Source organism: Pollicipes pollicipes, unplaced genomic scaffold, assembly GCF_011947565.3.
Source record: "Pollicipes pollicipes isolate AB1234 unplaced genomic scaffold, Ppol_2.1 Scaffold_4295;HRSCAF=5057_pilon_pilon_pilon, whole genome shotgun sequence".
NCBI classification, from domain to species: Eukaryota; Metazoa; Arthropoda; class Thecostraca; order Pollicipedomorpha; family Pollicipedidae; genus Pollicipes; species Pollicipes pollicipes.
Genome location: NW_023596461.1, coordinates 8045886 through 8061999, shown reverse-complemented (window position 1 = coordinate 8061999; position 16114 = coordinate 8045886). Strand labels below are relative to the sequence as shown.

The following is a 16114-nucleotide window of genomic DNA, read 5'->3' as shown; positions in this document are numbered from 1 at the left end:
ACAGGATTGGAGCGTCGCGCCGGTCGTTGAACGCCGCCCTGTCGCCGTCTCGGATGGCGCCCCTCGGCCGCGAGAGGCCCCGCCGACGGCGGCTGCTGGCCGGCCGCCGCCCGCCGCGCGCGCACTGTTTACCCGCGCCGCCGATGGCGGCTGTGTGACGTCATCAGTCGGCGGCGGAGGCCGGCGCAGGCGGCAGCGGCGGCGGCGGCGGCGCCGCGCCCGGCGCCGGTCGGCCCAGCCCGCTGCGGCCCGCACGCACACCGCGCCGCCCGACCAACACGCGCATGTATTGAACTGGCCGCGACCGGCAAAAAGCCGACTGGTGGTGCGGCCAAACTTAAATTTAACGGTTGGCGGTGCGGCGGCGCGGTATTTTTAGCTGGCGTCGGCTGCCGGTATCGACCGCGCCGGCCGGGCGGCGGTGACGTCACACGGCCCCGCCCTGTCGCCGGCGGACCGCCCGACCCGGCTGGCCCCGGCCGCGGCGCTGCCGCCGGCTGTCGGCCGGCCGCTGCCGCTGGGGCGATGGCCCGAGGACCAGAGTCGGCCCCGTCGGCGGCGGGCGGCGCTATTTATTTGTTCGCCCGGGCCATGTGCGCCGGGAAGCCGAGGCCTGACATCGATCACATTCGCCAGGCCGGCCGCTGTCCTCCGGCCGGCCGACCGGCCGGCCGGCTGGAGCCAAACGCCCCGCTACTGTGGAAATTTATTAATCTAACGGAGCGCCGCTCCCGTAATGCACCATATGTGATGACAGCCAACGATTAAAACGGACAAGACACGAGGCCCAAGACGTGACGCCAAACCTGCGCACGGCCCCAATGACACTGGAAAAGGTGTATCTACAATTTGACAGCGACTCGGCAACAAGAACTCGGCTAATCATATGTCCAACAACGGGGCCACACCCAGCTGCGCCATCAGACAAGCAGGTCCGAGCTCGCACAAGCACCGCTTCAAACATGAACGTGACTTACGATGGTGTATATAACAAGTACCCTACGACTGCATCCTCACCTCTGCATAGCGGGGACTGCCGGATTGCTGCACACCGGATGAGTACTATGTAAAATATGGCCGCGAGCGAATTGAGCAAACCAAATTTGGAAGGCCTTCAAATACCAAGAGGGCAAGAACAGGCCTAGAACACAATAATTAATACAAAACAAAACGCAAAATTAAAACATCTCGTCTAGGACTAAAACCGAGGGTTGGCATTACAGGGACCTGCAAGCTCTCGTTCGAGCGGCCGCCAGCCGTCGGCCGACGGCGCCCCGCACCGCGCCGAGATTCCACAGCTGCCCGCGCGCTCAGCTGCGCCTGAGAGGCGCCGCCGGGGCGGGCCGCCCCGCACACACGTGCACACTGGCCACCGCGCACGCGCACCCTCACAGGCCGGCGCGCTCGCGGCCGCGTCCGGCCAGAGGCCAGCGGTCCGCGGCGCGCGCGCGCCGCACCCCCGTCACCCACCACCGGGCCACTCTCGCTCGCCGCATGCGCACACTAACGGAAAACTACGGGCCGGCCGGGCCCGGCCGCTCTTAGTCGACCATCAGCTCGATATGCATCGAGCCGCGCCGCTCCTTCCGGTCGTGGACGATGTTCTTGGCCCAGGCCTTGCACTCGATGTTGACGAGCACGCCCTCTGCGGGGAGATGGGCGAGGGCGCGTTACACCTGCGACCCGGGGCTCGGCAGCGGCGGCCCACGCCAAGGTCGTCACGGCCGTCGGCGGCGACAGGCGGCCGAGAGCGCGCGCCGGCGCCCGGTGACACGGTCCGCGCCGCCGCCGAGCGCCGCGCGCGCCAGCCAGTCACGCCGATGTGACGGCTGGCGCGCACCGGCTGCCCGCGCCGGCTGACGCACGCGGCCCGCCGGCGCGGCGGCCAGCTCACCAGCCAGGGGAGCTGGCAGGATCACGCCCAACACCGCCGGAATAGCCACTGGCAGCCCACGACCGCTTCCAGTGTTCAACAGGCTTACACACCCACGTTCCGCATCGCTGCACGAAGTCTGCCCTGGCGTTTTAACGTTGTTCTCACGGGTCCGAATCACACCCCGACCTGGTCAATCCAGCCGCGCTGAAATCAACGCTTTAAACATACGACAAACGTCGAACCTGGTACCGATCACGACTGCCGGAGCCGCACTTCCCGCCAAACGCAGCTGTCCAAGCCACACTCCCCGCCATAGGCAGCTACCCGAGCTAAACTCCCCGCCATAGGCAGCCGCCCGGGCCACACTCCCCGCCATAGGCAGCTATCCGGGTCGCATTCCCCGTCCTAGGCAGCTGTCTGAGCCGTACTCCCCGCCACAGACAGCCGCCCGGGCCACACTCCCCGCCATAGGCAGCTATCCGGGCCGCATTCCCCGTCCTAGGCAGCTGTCTGAGCCGTACTCCCCGCCACAGACAGCCGCCCGAGCCACATTCCCCATCAGATGCCCGCGCGCCACACTCACTGCGAACGTTGGCGAACTCGACGGCGACCAGCGGGCTGCGGTAACCCTCCACGTTTCTGAAGGGGTAGTAGTAGGCCGGCATGCCCGGGTGCGGGTAGTAGACCGACGTCGCCTATGTTCTCGAAGTCGTTGGGGTTCTCGCCCTCACACGTGATCCACACGTTCTGTTTGGTGATCTGCAGACGGGGGGCGGGGGACGGGGCGTCAGTCCAGCTCAGGGACGCACAGGGACGTCAGTGCCCGAACCACGCTCCGGTTCGGGCACTGACTGCCGGCGGCAGCAGGCCACTCGTACAGGCCGCGACCCACCGCCTCTCCGCTGGCGCGTTAGGAGCCACGGCGTGCACACCCACACCCACACCCACACCCACACAGACGCTGGCTGACCCGGCGTGCCTCACATTTTTGGAAACCGGATCGGCGAAGTCCCTGGCGATCTGATCTCTGACGGGCTTGGGCATCTTGCTGGGCAAATCGTTGACTGTCGGGTACACCTCGGGCACCCAGCCGTAGATGTTGTTCAGCTTGACGATGATGCAAGGCTTGCCGGCCTCATAGCCGAATTTGCGCGCCTCCGTGCACCGGTCGCCCAGCGATGACACTTCGAACCCGCAGAACTGGTCCTTGCCTGCCTTGTCGCCGTAGGCGCACGTCTGCATGCGCTTTTTGTCCTCGGGCTTGACTTGCGCGTAGGCTGATAAGAGGCAAACGACGCCCGTTAGTTTGGTGGTGCACAGTCGGGCAGTCGCGAGAAGGCAGCGTTGGATGAGGCGGCAACTAATCGTAGGGACGAAGAGTACGAGTGTCAAGTGCAACATCTGCGTATTAAACGCTTCCTGTCCAAGTCGATGGCGATTTCTCGTCAGCGAAGCAAAATATGGTCAAATGCCACTGACTTAGTGTAATGGGTAAAATTTAAATTTCAGATACAGCAAACGAATGGTACCGGAATTTCAAAGCCTTTGACCTGAGTCCACCAACAATAGTCGACGAATATTTTATCGAAACATCGGCGACCGGCGACAATCCCCAGATTCAAAAGACCATAACGCTCGCATGGAAATGGCCACAATAATAGGCTGCGGTCCTGCATTCACCGTCACAATCCAGCAAAAAGCTACCTACGCCTTCTTCTCAGCAAGGTCACGTATTCGACCAGCACTTACCCTGCGTGATGTTGGCGAGTTCTTGTACCCAGTGCCCCCAGTTCTCGCCGGGTCCGTCGTTGAACGTGATGAGGGTGCTGTCGATGGAGTTATTCGGCGGTCCGGGCCGATAGCCCAGACCTGCGCGCCACACCAACCGTCACACACACGCACGTGAGCGCCGGAAACGACCACTTCGCGCTGACCACATACCAGGGCGTGAGCTTTCCTGGTGCGGCGTCAACGGATGGGCCGGTAGCTTTCCAGTATCGCGCAGCTAGAACCATATGAAGGAACTGCGGCGACCTTGGACGTACAAAAAGACTGGCCTGTAACGCAACACCTCGGAATCGCGAGTGGGGAAATTTCCAGCACAAAAACCGAGTCGATCTCACAAGATCCCATATCGCGAGCATTTTATATGACAGACTTTCTGTGGTTACGAAAAATAGCGCCAAAAGATTTGCGACATATCTCATTTGTTTTAGACCCCACAGCCCCATCTGCGACACATTCGTAATTTTTCCCCAACACGATGTTCAGTGCGAGCTGAAAGTACTATCTTTTACATAAAATCTGAAGATCACAATGATACTTCTCCATAGAGATATCCAGAGGGACAAATTACCCGGGTTGCCTCCGATGATGCTCCCCGTATCCGTGGTCCATCGAGGTTCCCTGTAGTTGATGGTCTGCAGGAAGATGACCAGGCAAGCCGACCAGAAGGCTATGAGGCACGTGTAGAATATAACATAGAATACCCCAATCTTAACTGAAACACACAAACATCCCCGGTTAAACACATCCACGCGCTGGGCACCTAACAGAATTGCACAGTAGCATCACAGAGTGCATCTTACCGGTAAGACACTCTGTGCGGCGTGAAACGAGCAAGGCGACGACGGCCGTGAAGGCTATCGATTGTTATAATGGAGGTGATGCCAAAATCAATTAATGGAGTCCGTCCTTGGCAACCCATACCGAAGGGTTTTACCAAAGTGTTGGACACCATCCTCTCATGAAAGGAAATTGACTGAAGAGGCACTCGCGCTAATGCGCGCATAAGACGGATTAAAAATGGGCTGACCCCATGGTTCTGCCCATGCGTTGTCATTCCGGTAACATGGCTAAATTTGCATTGAGTTGCGGTTTTGAAAACTGTGACCAAAGCGCTGCAAAAAAACTTTAGTTTGGGCGGACGTCACACCGAATAGCACTTCACTGTTCAAGCAGCTTTCATGGTTCAATCTATACCCGTTTCTACTATGCAAAGAACAATGACTAGAAGTCACATGGTCTATCAGAACAGGGTCAAGAGCAGGAGCATAGCGCTTTAAGTGTTTCACCTTTACGGCTTCTTCGGAGAAAAAAGCATTACGGAAGCCATTAATGGGAGTGTCATACTTTGGGGGATATTTAAAAAGCATACTCTAATGAAACCTCAAGACTAATTACGTCCGATAACAACCCTGGGTAGTGGCACTGCAGCACCGTCAATACATAACAAAGATGTCAATTTTAAGGGAGTGTTCCACATTTATATGGAGTTTTGAGCTGAAATAGCCATCTTGAAGACCTTTCAGTGCTGTTCACAACCCTGTCCTTCCTAAGACCTAAGCCCCTCTAGTTTCTGAGCCGCATGTCCGACAAATAGGGAAAGCTTTATCGGGGAGAGTATTTCAAAGTTATCTCGACATTCATAACGTCATAATAACGTCATTTAAATCCCGTCATTCCATAACCATACAGCCATCAAGGTCAATAAGAATATAATTGTCCAGACGTTCATATCTGGCGTTGGTGAGGGCGATGTATAGATATAACAGCTGTCAACTGGCTCTCAATTAATGTTGTGCAATGTACGATGACAATCAAACCATGACGCAACGAGGAGCATATTAACTAAACAGAATTGAGCTGTCTAAAACGGTCTTTTCCACTTAAGAAGTGCACCAATGGTTGTACGTTAGTTTGTTTCATCACATCTAGTGCTCGCTTCAATATCTTCAAATGTGAAACATTTCCTTTAATGATTTTCCAGTCCAAATTATGCTGTGAAAAAGCGCAAACAAGGTGAAATACTCCAGAGGGAGCATCCCACTTTTTAGCGCTTTTCGTGTACTGTTACATCAGATACGTATGATTTGATCAGTAGACCAGTTTTCTCTAAATCCTTCTCAGTAGCTCAGAATTTCGACTGAAAGTAGCTGACACTGCGGGAAAAATGTCATTCGACTCCCTGCCCACCAGTATGAAAGTAACATTTCATTGGCCTTCCTTAATCTGACGTGTGTGTTCTGTAATGTTTACAACACAACAATATGTCAAAATGTTCGTGTGATAAATGCGACGAAAGCTGGAAACACTGCCGAAATAACAAGATACGCTGACAAGACGCCATAATCCCGCGGATTCAACGACACGGTTTACTATGGCTTTGATTTCTCCCCAGCGGCGTTGACTATAGTGGTTCTTTTAGAGGCGCACTTCGGTTTTGGAAGTGGGTGTATCACATAATTTATGTGACACACTGGTTCCAATTTCAAGCTATAAGCTCCTCGATAACAGAGTCTTGCCCGCTGGGTCAATCAAAAACGTTTTTTCATTCGCACCACTGAAGGTGCGAGCGGTGAATGCCTTGACGACGGTGGTTGCGACCGCGGGGAAGAAGCGTAGTGCCACAACAAAGCGTTGAAAGCATAATTTAACTCAAAAATAATTAAAATTGATATCCTTATCTTGTCTTGACGGTGCAGACAGTGCTTGTATTAGACGGTAACTAGTACTGAGGTTTCACTAGTCTTTTTTGAAATATGCCCCAAATGTGGGACACTCCTTTTGAGGTTGTCCCATTTTGGCACTACTTTTATATACCATAAGACTTTTGGTTACTATTTCATGCATCATCATGAATTCCAGTCTCAGCTCTGCGCGCAGCCGCACAACATCGGTTTAGTCCGAAGCATCCGGTGTTCGAGATCGGTTTCAGAAAAGATGGCAATGGTTACTTTCCGGCCCATTCCTGGCGCACCTGTGCGTCGGACAATTTTGAAACAAGCCGGTGAGCTCTAGCCGGCACATTCATCCATATTGTGCAGTCCGTTTCCTTCTCACATGTCTTGCTTACTGATGTCTGACATGAATATCTAACAGCGACCACAGAACGGGTAGGTACATGGCTTACGCACAATAGACCTGCACTTCAACTTATACGATTGTCCGTTTCCTCGTGCATCCGAGGAGTCCGCTTGTCTCGCTATCACGGACACAGCGGGTCGTGGAGATCTGCACCAGGTTTTGAGCATTGGGCTCCAGTTTTAAAGCAATCAGTGAATTTTACGTTTTCCGCCCCATCGAAAAGCAGGGGCAAAAGTGAGTTGTAGCACTCTGATGCTGCAACGTTGCAGGAAAAATTCCCTGGCGGAACATTTTGCAAAGAAGAGTCAACAATCCATACGGCGCCAACCTATGGAACAATTCATACGGTGCCGACCAGCTGTCACCTCCCCAAAAGCAAATGGCCCGTGGAAAACACGTTGCTTTTCTGCGGACTAATGCGGCAATCAGACACCATTTTGCAATACATCCCACCTAAGGCTAGATCAAAGCACAATGTCCTGACGCAGCGCCACATGCGACGCCAGTGTCGCCCAGCCACCAGGGCTCCCACGATTGAAAAGCGGCAGGATCGGCCCCGCGCGGCACACACACCAGTATCAGTTTCACAGGAAGTGGGCCACACTCCGACGCTGCCGAGCTGCACCAAGACGAGTGGGCGGCAGCCAGGGGGAGGGGTAGGGGGGGTGCCCCTGGGACAACCTCGGTCCGCCACCGCCAGGACTACGCAGCGACAGTCGGCGGCGCCGCCCCGCGCGCGGCCGCGCTGTTTTGGCCTCGCTCACGACTTCTCAACGCGGTCGATCCGCGCCAGCCAAGCCAGAGTCCCCGTTTATTGGCTGCGGATCAGGTGAACTTTGACATTTACACTGCAAGACATTTCGGCCCCAGTTAAACGACGCATGCATTTCGCCGTGTTCGAGGAATAGCAGCCAATGTCCCGAGGAAAAATTGTACCAGCGAGAACAGACATTGAATCGTGGGGTGACAAATGGCACGACATAACTCGTTTTTTTTCTTTTTCAGCTGTCATTTCGATAGCCCAATGAAAGCAGCCATTGAAAAACACGCGATGGTCCAGCCATAATCGCGTAATAACGTTAGCACATGTGTCACCCCAGAGGTACACCGGACCCCGTTCGACACCCTGAGTCGCATACACAACCAGAACGGCCGCGCCTGCAGCACCAATACTGACGGGTCTGCTCCCCCCCCCCCCTCCCCCTGCCCGGCTGGGGCTGGCGGAGCCCTGCGCGGGGGTCCCCACCAGCGGCGTCAGACTGACAGACACGTTCCGAAAAGTTGATCCATCGGAAGTCCGTTTGAAGCTCCTCAGTTTGTTTGTTCAAAAATTTATGGACTTCGTACCAAGCTCAAAATTTACCGATTTTCTACATGTTTGCTATTGTTTTATCCACAAATCTTTCTCATTTGGGCGTGCAGATGAAGCATACAACTCTTCATAGCGCCATAATGAAATCTGTAACGTCGTGAATCACTACGAACAGCGCAACTGTAGCATTGGTGTTTTCAGTGCCGTCTTCCCGAACCGCTGCATTTATATAGCGTGCAAACCCCGTACTGTTTTTAGCACCGGTTACCGAGGCTGTCGGTTGTAATTTGCACTGAACGTTGATACACTGTTGATAACGTTGACCAATGCATGCTGACTGAATCTTTTCATTTAGGTAAATGTGTGAGTAGATGGTATCAACCGCTTACTTTGCTCTTTATACCCCCGCGAAACCTTGCACCTATGTATGTGCTAAGTAACACTCACGCAAAGGTTAAGTCTTGCATGATTGGTCACTAATCATATCAACATTCAGGGGTGCGAACTGCAATGCCACATCTGAGATGTGGACCTAGCAATCTGTACAAACATACATTGTGAATTATGTGAAATGTCCTTCAAACAGGCGCATTACTAGTGGGGTGTTCGCAGCAGCCAGGGCGACGAAGAATATATGTGACGTAGCGTAAGAATATTTGCCGAACGCACAGAATCTTTTTCGGTCACTGAAATGATGCAACAGAATCAATTACACACAAGTGAACTTGCGCATCCAGGAACGACGACGGATGGAGTAAATGTGTATTATGCTTTACAAACAGCATAACTTCCGGTCTACATTGCTGATGTGAGCATGCAAGCTTTTTGTACTTTTCATATATTGCTAGATCAGATGCGTCCGACTTGATCAACAATGTACCCGTTAGCTTGAAATCCCTCCGCAAATACACCCCAGGTTGAGTTAGCTCAGGACAGTATTAACGTTCAACTGATCATACACCGGACTGCCTTTTTCCAGGATTGTTTTTTATTGCTATTGTATTTACATTTTTGTGCATAACATATTTCACTAATCAATTGTGCATGTAACTGACGTTTGTGAAAAATCCTTCAAGTGAGCGTGTGTGTATTTGATTTGCTTTCATAGTGCAATTTTCTCATGCGAAATTTCAATATTCCATTGCTTTTCTAAGTGGATGTGCTCCTCGCTTTCCAAGCGTCCTTGCTTCTCAAACCTGTGGGCTTACTCTATCTGAATTAAACCTATGCCGTGCCTAATGCACTCAATATTGATTCCCTTGATACGTCGAAGGCTTCGTAAGCCGTAGAACAAAGTTTCCGCTTGGAATTTGTAAATTAAAACCTCAGGTTGCATTCAACACGTGGGAACGGCTTCGCTTTGACTGGCCAAGGACAAAGACGGCACGAATTCGTTTTCGGATTACCAAAGTTTTAGGTTCCGATTAACATCATCACTCAGTATCTCTCCGACCCAGCACAGGTTCGCGGCCGCATTAGGCACGGAGGGGTCTACCAGAGGCGCATCCAGGAAGGGGAGAAGCGTGAAGCTTTGTCCCCCCCCCCTTCATCAGGACAGAACGCGGTTGTTTTCCACCAACACCTTTGAATATCACTCCGCAATCTGGTGAAAAAACATGATTTCGCCTGGATATAATTTAATACGCCGAGCAGCGAAGTGCCGCGCCCGACACGAATTTAGTCATGACAAAGCAAGCACATAACCAAGCGGGCATATCCGGTAGGCAACTGAGACAACCGTGTAAGACACTGGACTAAACCAGCATTACCAAACCACTGATACATTCGGCACTGTACCTATCCACTTTTGTGTCGTTTGTAGTCTGGCAGTTCTCAGGTGAGCAGAATACAAACCAAATGAGCCAGGACTCGGTCCTAAAAATTCCAGCCGCCGTATAAAAAATTCCGGCATCCTCCCTGTCGGCAATCCTGGCTGCGCATCTGAGCACCGCCGACCTCATCAGGGCAGCGTGTCGCCGCACCACCACCAGCCCAATAGACGGTCTCCGCCAGCTGACCTGATCTGGTCGCAGCCCTGTATCAATGAATCGGGACGCCCTCCGGGAAAGCACTGCGTTGCCATATGAGCTAATTTCATCTCCAGGAAACCATTAAAGTGAGCCGAGGATATTAACTTTCCGTCTCCGGGGTTACTGGTTCTGATCTCCAGGATCCCCACCACAAAAAAAAGAATGCCTGTGCCTATAGGGCTGTCGCCCGCTACCACGACCAAAAACGACGGCCGGAGTGAGGAACCACACACCAGCAGGATAGAGAAGTGGTGCGGCATCTTCCCTGCGCCGCTCCTCCACAATCGCGCAAGTTCAGCAGGCGCAAGAGGTGCCACAAGTGACGCAAGCAGCCGAACGCCCCGCGTAAGCAGAAGAGAATGTAGATGTAAGCAGACTTGCCCCTTTATGAGAGGATACGAATCCATGGTAGCCTGAATTATAATCGAGAGTGTCGCTGAACCTGATAATGTTAGTCAGAGACAAGGCAGACGGGTCCCTCTCCTAGTTTACAGAGATTGTGGGCAGCGTGTCGCCGCACACGATTGTGGCGCACGGTGCGATCATTTTTGAGTAGTGCCAGCAGGGTTTGTGTTCAGGGCGCCACCAACTTCCCGCCAAATATTCGGGGCTTTGCCGGCAACAGCGGCGGTCGTGTCGTGCACAGGCGTCCCGTCACCTGCCGCTTTTTGACAAACCACGAGGCTGCTTGAAAATATGATCAACGCGTTTTGTTATAAGATCGTTGGTCAGATAATCCTGCAACAAACGACCTTGAAAGGTTACAGGGATGATCTTGGAGGCAGAGGCTAGTCTTCAGGGAACCGTGACAACATTAAAAAATAGTCTCAGCCCATCAGATCTTAGCTTGCAGACATCCTGCACTATTTCTTATATTTCATTGGGCACGCAGATTTAACGTTTTGGGCTCCCATTGCTTTTCCTGTTATTAACATCAACCCTTGCTTCATGAAACCAGGAAACTTATAACCAAATCTAAACGTTGCCAGATCTCGACACCCATCACACATAATTGCAACCTTTGGTATCGATAGACTGTGTGATATCATTAGGGCGGGTCGCCATAAAAACGGTTCTGATAAGGCCACGTCATGCGATGGGAGGCTTTTTGCAATTTATGGAGGTAGTCAATGACCTTTTGTGGGCCCTTTGCGCTATTCAGTGATCTAAATCTGAAGTCCATCATCACGAGGCGCTTTTAATGTTTTAAGTGCGTCATTTCTAGGCTCGCTGTACTGTTTCATCACGGAAGCAATGTGTGGCTTTATCATGTACAATCAGGCCGTTTCTCTCCACTTCACGCGCGGATTCTCAAATACTCGCTCACAGTGTCACATAGTGGGCGAAAGAGCAGCCTAACCACCAAGCGCAGGTTTCCGGGTTGCTGGATGGGCGCAACATGACCACTGCAGCTGGCGCACCCTGAAACACCAATAAACAAACGGGTTGCTGAAGACAGCAGATCGGTTACATGCGCGCCAGCATGTTGACTTCGCGGATAATCGGTTGGAAGAGGTTGGGGGAGGTCCGTCCCTCCACCTTATAGCGTCGGCTTGATCTGCCCCTTCAAAATACCAAATCAGTACTGCCCGACACATATTCCAGGTGATCCTGAGAAGGAAAACTGGATGCACAAAGACGCATTGCTGCAGTCACGTACATGGATATTAAGGACGTGCTAAAAAGGCCGAGTCTTTTCTTCTAAAACAAAAGCGCCGGTCATAAAAGAACGGATGGTCTCGCGAGCCAGTGCGGCTGCCACAGCGTGTCCGTCACCTGCAAATGACCCCTTTCTAAACACGGCCGTCCTAATCCGCCCCTCTCGTCATTACCCACCGCTTCATCCTGCGCCCCCACGAGTCCGCAGCTCTCCGAGCGAACTGCACAACTCAGCCTCGACCTGGCGTGACGGTTCGAGTGTGACGGTGCCCCGCTGGAGCGTGCGCACAAACCCCAATGGGGGTCCCCGCGCGGGGCAGGCTTGTTGGCGGAGGCCTCCCGCGATGACAGCGTTATGGCCGCAACACTCACACCTCTCCGTCACCCTCATAACCCCTAAGTGGCTACTGCTGACTGAAATGGTTCTCATCACATCCAAACTAAATACACGGTAGTGTGGAAAATGAAACAGTCGGCACATGTCGACATATAATAGCCCATAAGGTCACTTACACATGGATTTAAGGTAGCAAACATGCCATTCCGGCAAGACAACACCGGTAACGTCGTTAACCACGAACGGAATAAAAATAGTATGTGATATATATATATATATATATATATATATATATATATATATATATATATATATACACGGATGGGTGTATAGCGGCAATAATTATCGGCAGAGTTAAAGGCAACCACAGGCATTCTCAGCTGATGTGTCAGTTTTGCGCGTATAAGCCCCTCACATGCATCCCGTCCCACCGCTACGGATGCTGCCTGTGTGACGAGTTGTAATCCTCGATCGATCGCCTGTGTGTGCACTGGGTATCGCGATCGATCGCGTCGAGTACGGGGTGATGCGTGACCCGCAGTGAGCAGCTCTGTGACGCTCGGTGGGGAACTGAGTGGCGGCTCTGCCATAATGTATTTCGACCAGTCGATACAATCAGTGTAGCTGGTGGCGTGCCAGCTGACGTTGGGCAACTGGTACGGCCGCACCCTTCACAGTCCTGAGCAGCGCATCGAACGTCCCCAACCACCGCTTCCTGACGAATCTCCTCGGCAGGACCAGCGAGCATGACCAGAAGAATGACTTCTCAATGAGGCCAGCAGCAATTCAGCTCGATAGCTGACCGGGCTACACGTTGGTTTGACGGAGCTAAGTCTTTCAGTACCTCTGCGTGTGGAATATGTTGCTTCAGCCTTTCCTACAATACAGATGTCACATATGCGTCATGTCACGTCATTGGGCCTTTATGACGCACTCAGCTAATGAGGCTATATGGCGTCGCCTGCCTCTCACCCGGGTAGGAAGGGCGGGCACCGCGGGGAATCGAACCCCGTACCTCTGGTTTCCCAGACGCGTTAACCACTACACTACCGGCACCCCCGCAGGTGTCACATACTCAATGATAAACTGCAAAGGCGCGCAGTGACTCACACTACACGCGCTCCAGTTTGGTACCAGACTAAGTGTCAACAGTGTCGTACGAACACCTCCAAAACGCACTCCATGTGTGCGGCTACACCGGAGATGGGGCTTCCAGACCCAACGCATGGTCACACCAGTCATCCAGCTGGATGGCCAATGGGCTCGCGCGGAAGCCATTCGTCGGGCTGCGCTCCCTGATCCTGCCCGGGAGATCAATCCAGAAGCCACGATTGTTCGATACCGAGATCAGGAATGTATCGAGGCGCGGCCGCACTAGTTGCCCCACGTCCGCTCCGACGCCGCCACTGTCTGCGTCACTGAGTGTCACAGCGCTGCTGCTGCGCGTCACGCGAAATCCCGTACCCAGCTCCCGCACAGGAGGTAGAGGGAGGAATACAGCTTGTCGCACAGGCAGTATCTGCAGTGGTGGGACGGGACGCACGGCATCGGTTCATCTGTGCGAAACTGCCACATCATCTGATTATGCCTGTGATCGCCGTAAATTTTACTACCACCATTTATAACCTAAACATATATACTGTTACCGTCTGTCGTTATTGAAGTAACCGACATGATCTTGTCGGAGCGCATGGCTCCCACTTTCACCCGGTGTGAGTGACCTTTCAGATCGTTAATACATTTTCATTCCGAGACTGTCTCGTTTTTCACACTACCGACCTCAGAAAAGGGTCTGTTACAGGCGACGGGGACACACCCACTGCTACCAGGCCATCTTGCCGAAACTAATTATCCTTAAATTATGACTATTTTAATCAAAGCACTAACTCAGGGTTTCATGCTTCAAAAGAAATAAAACAGGCTTAGTACTTTTTACCGCGTCTTTCCGATCCATTTTCACCTTTCGTGCGTCCACTTTCCTTTTAAGATACCTTGAAGCATCAGCCACGCGGGAGGTATTCGATACGAAACATTTGTTGAACAGGAAAATGAATCCCATGCTTTAAGATTCGTGAGGCAGAGCTCTCTCAAACCATTTCCAATCGATTGGCCGTACAGTTCACCTATTGGGTTCCGTTCAGGACGTGTACAACCGATTTGCGGGCTTCGGCAGCCAGCAAACTGCACCTCGTACATCGGTTGTTCTCCCGCTCAATAGATGGCGCTGCCCGCGGCGTCTTAAAATCGTTACGGGAAATGTAGGGAAACATCCTGCTTATACGTGATACGCCCACGATAATCACTGCCGAAGTCATTTGGCACATGGAAAGTCTGATAATGATAATTTCAAAACAATCATAAAATAGCATCAAGCCTAATTCATTTTTTAGACAAGGACAGTAAGGGTCCTAAACTGAAAGGTGGCCTGCTCCAACTTTGACTTACAGATGTGAGGATTTCAGTAAGCTTTAATTTATATTTAGCCAAATAATTTCACCACTGTCACTTGTCTGCCATTTGCTCCAACATACTGACTAGTGTTTATGGATATCTACTGTTATCATTGTGCACATTATTTTGCATTAGTTCATTCATGTTGGAAGGCTGAGGTGCATTAGGATCCATCCAAATTGGAAACTATGAAAATTAAAAAGTAAAAACATCTTCATGAAACACCACACTGCATATAGTTGTTAATCCAGGTTGATTTTGTGAGCACATTTTACATGACTTTTTGCAGGAACACAAAAATTGATGCTGCTATACGCAACACACATTAAGCATAATGTGAGGAATGAGCCACAGCCCATGTCAAAGTTGACACGCATCTTGGATTACACCTCAGGACCACACAGTTGGCTACAGTTTCTTATACTTGGACCATGGCAATGGTGATGCTGTGTTCTACTGAGAATGATTGCCATTGTACAGTAGTTATTCTACCTAAAGGTTCTCTTTACACCCAAAGCAATGGTGCCTGCTGGAGAAAGAGTTGTATGCAACACTAATGTTGTGCAAGTGTACAACCCTAAAATAAAAATAGCATGACAAGCAAGTTCCTGAGCCCAAATCCTGTGCAATAGAGATGATGGCAAATGTGTATACTTGACATCACATCTAATTCCCAGGATGTCATTTAGCACAACTAATATGACAGCCTGCTGGAAATCAGACCAGGGCACCCAAAGCATAATATGTTTTAGTTTGAATAACACTTCATATATAAAACAGGAAATTTTGCATAGACTGCAAATGTTACCACAGTCACCACAATCAAGCTGGCAGATAGGTGTCCAATTATCATTAAGTGGCAACTGTTTCATACAAAGTTGGATATGAGGCTTTATCACAACTAGCAACCGACATTTTAGGTGCTTCTCTGTGCTAACTAGCGTATCCCTCATGGTGAACTGGATCTGGAGTTTTGGGCTGCCCAGCCTTATTGACCACTTCTGCCCTAATTCCCAGCCGGAAAACAATTGACACAACCAAAAGCCTCACATGTAACAACAGGGTGGATATGCATCAATACTAAACGGAGAAAAGCACCAAACTCATCACTTACGCCAACTAGTGCCGGTCCGGCCAAGGAACTTCTTCTCTTCACCGTTCCATATAAATTCCCTAAAGGAAGGTCCAGATTTCTTCGCCGGCATTATATGTATATAATATCACTCTGTTGTCTCTTTTCCACTCTACAGCATGTATCACACCGTTATAAAACGCCCAGCCCAGTACCCATCCGCACACTCACACACGCCGCCCCCAGACAGCAGCGCCACTCTCTCAGCCGGCGAAAATGACAACCACACGGCCACCGACGCTGTGGAAAATTTTGCGTGAGCCCCGGGCCTTTCGCCAAGTTTATGGCATATTTAGCTGCATGGCATGTTTTGCTAAAATACCAAATCACATTTTTAAAAATGATCATTGAAACACAAAAAACCTGTAAGTTCTGAATGAAAATAGCATAGAAAATGCGGCATGTATGGTAACAACCAAGTGAGTACCAAAAGGTCCGACTGGGAGATTTG

The 16114-nt window shown here is 51.6% G+C and overlaps 1 pseudogene; it reads right to left on the bottom strand.

The window, feature by feature from the left end:
* Positions 1–693: 693 nt before the first annotated feature.
* LOC119096641 (sodium/potassium-transporting ATPase subunit beta-like) lies at positions 694–15883 on the bottom strand (annotated as a pseudogene).
* Positions 15884–16114: the final 231 nt, after the last annotated feature.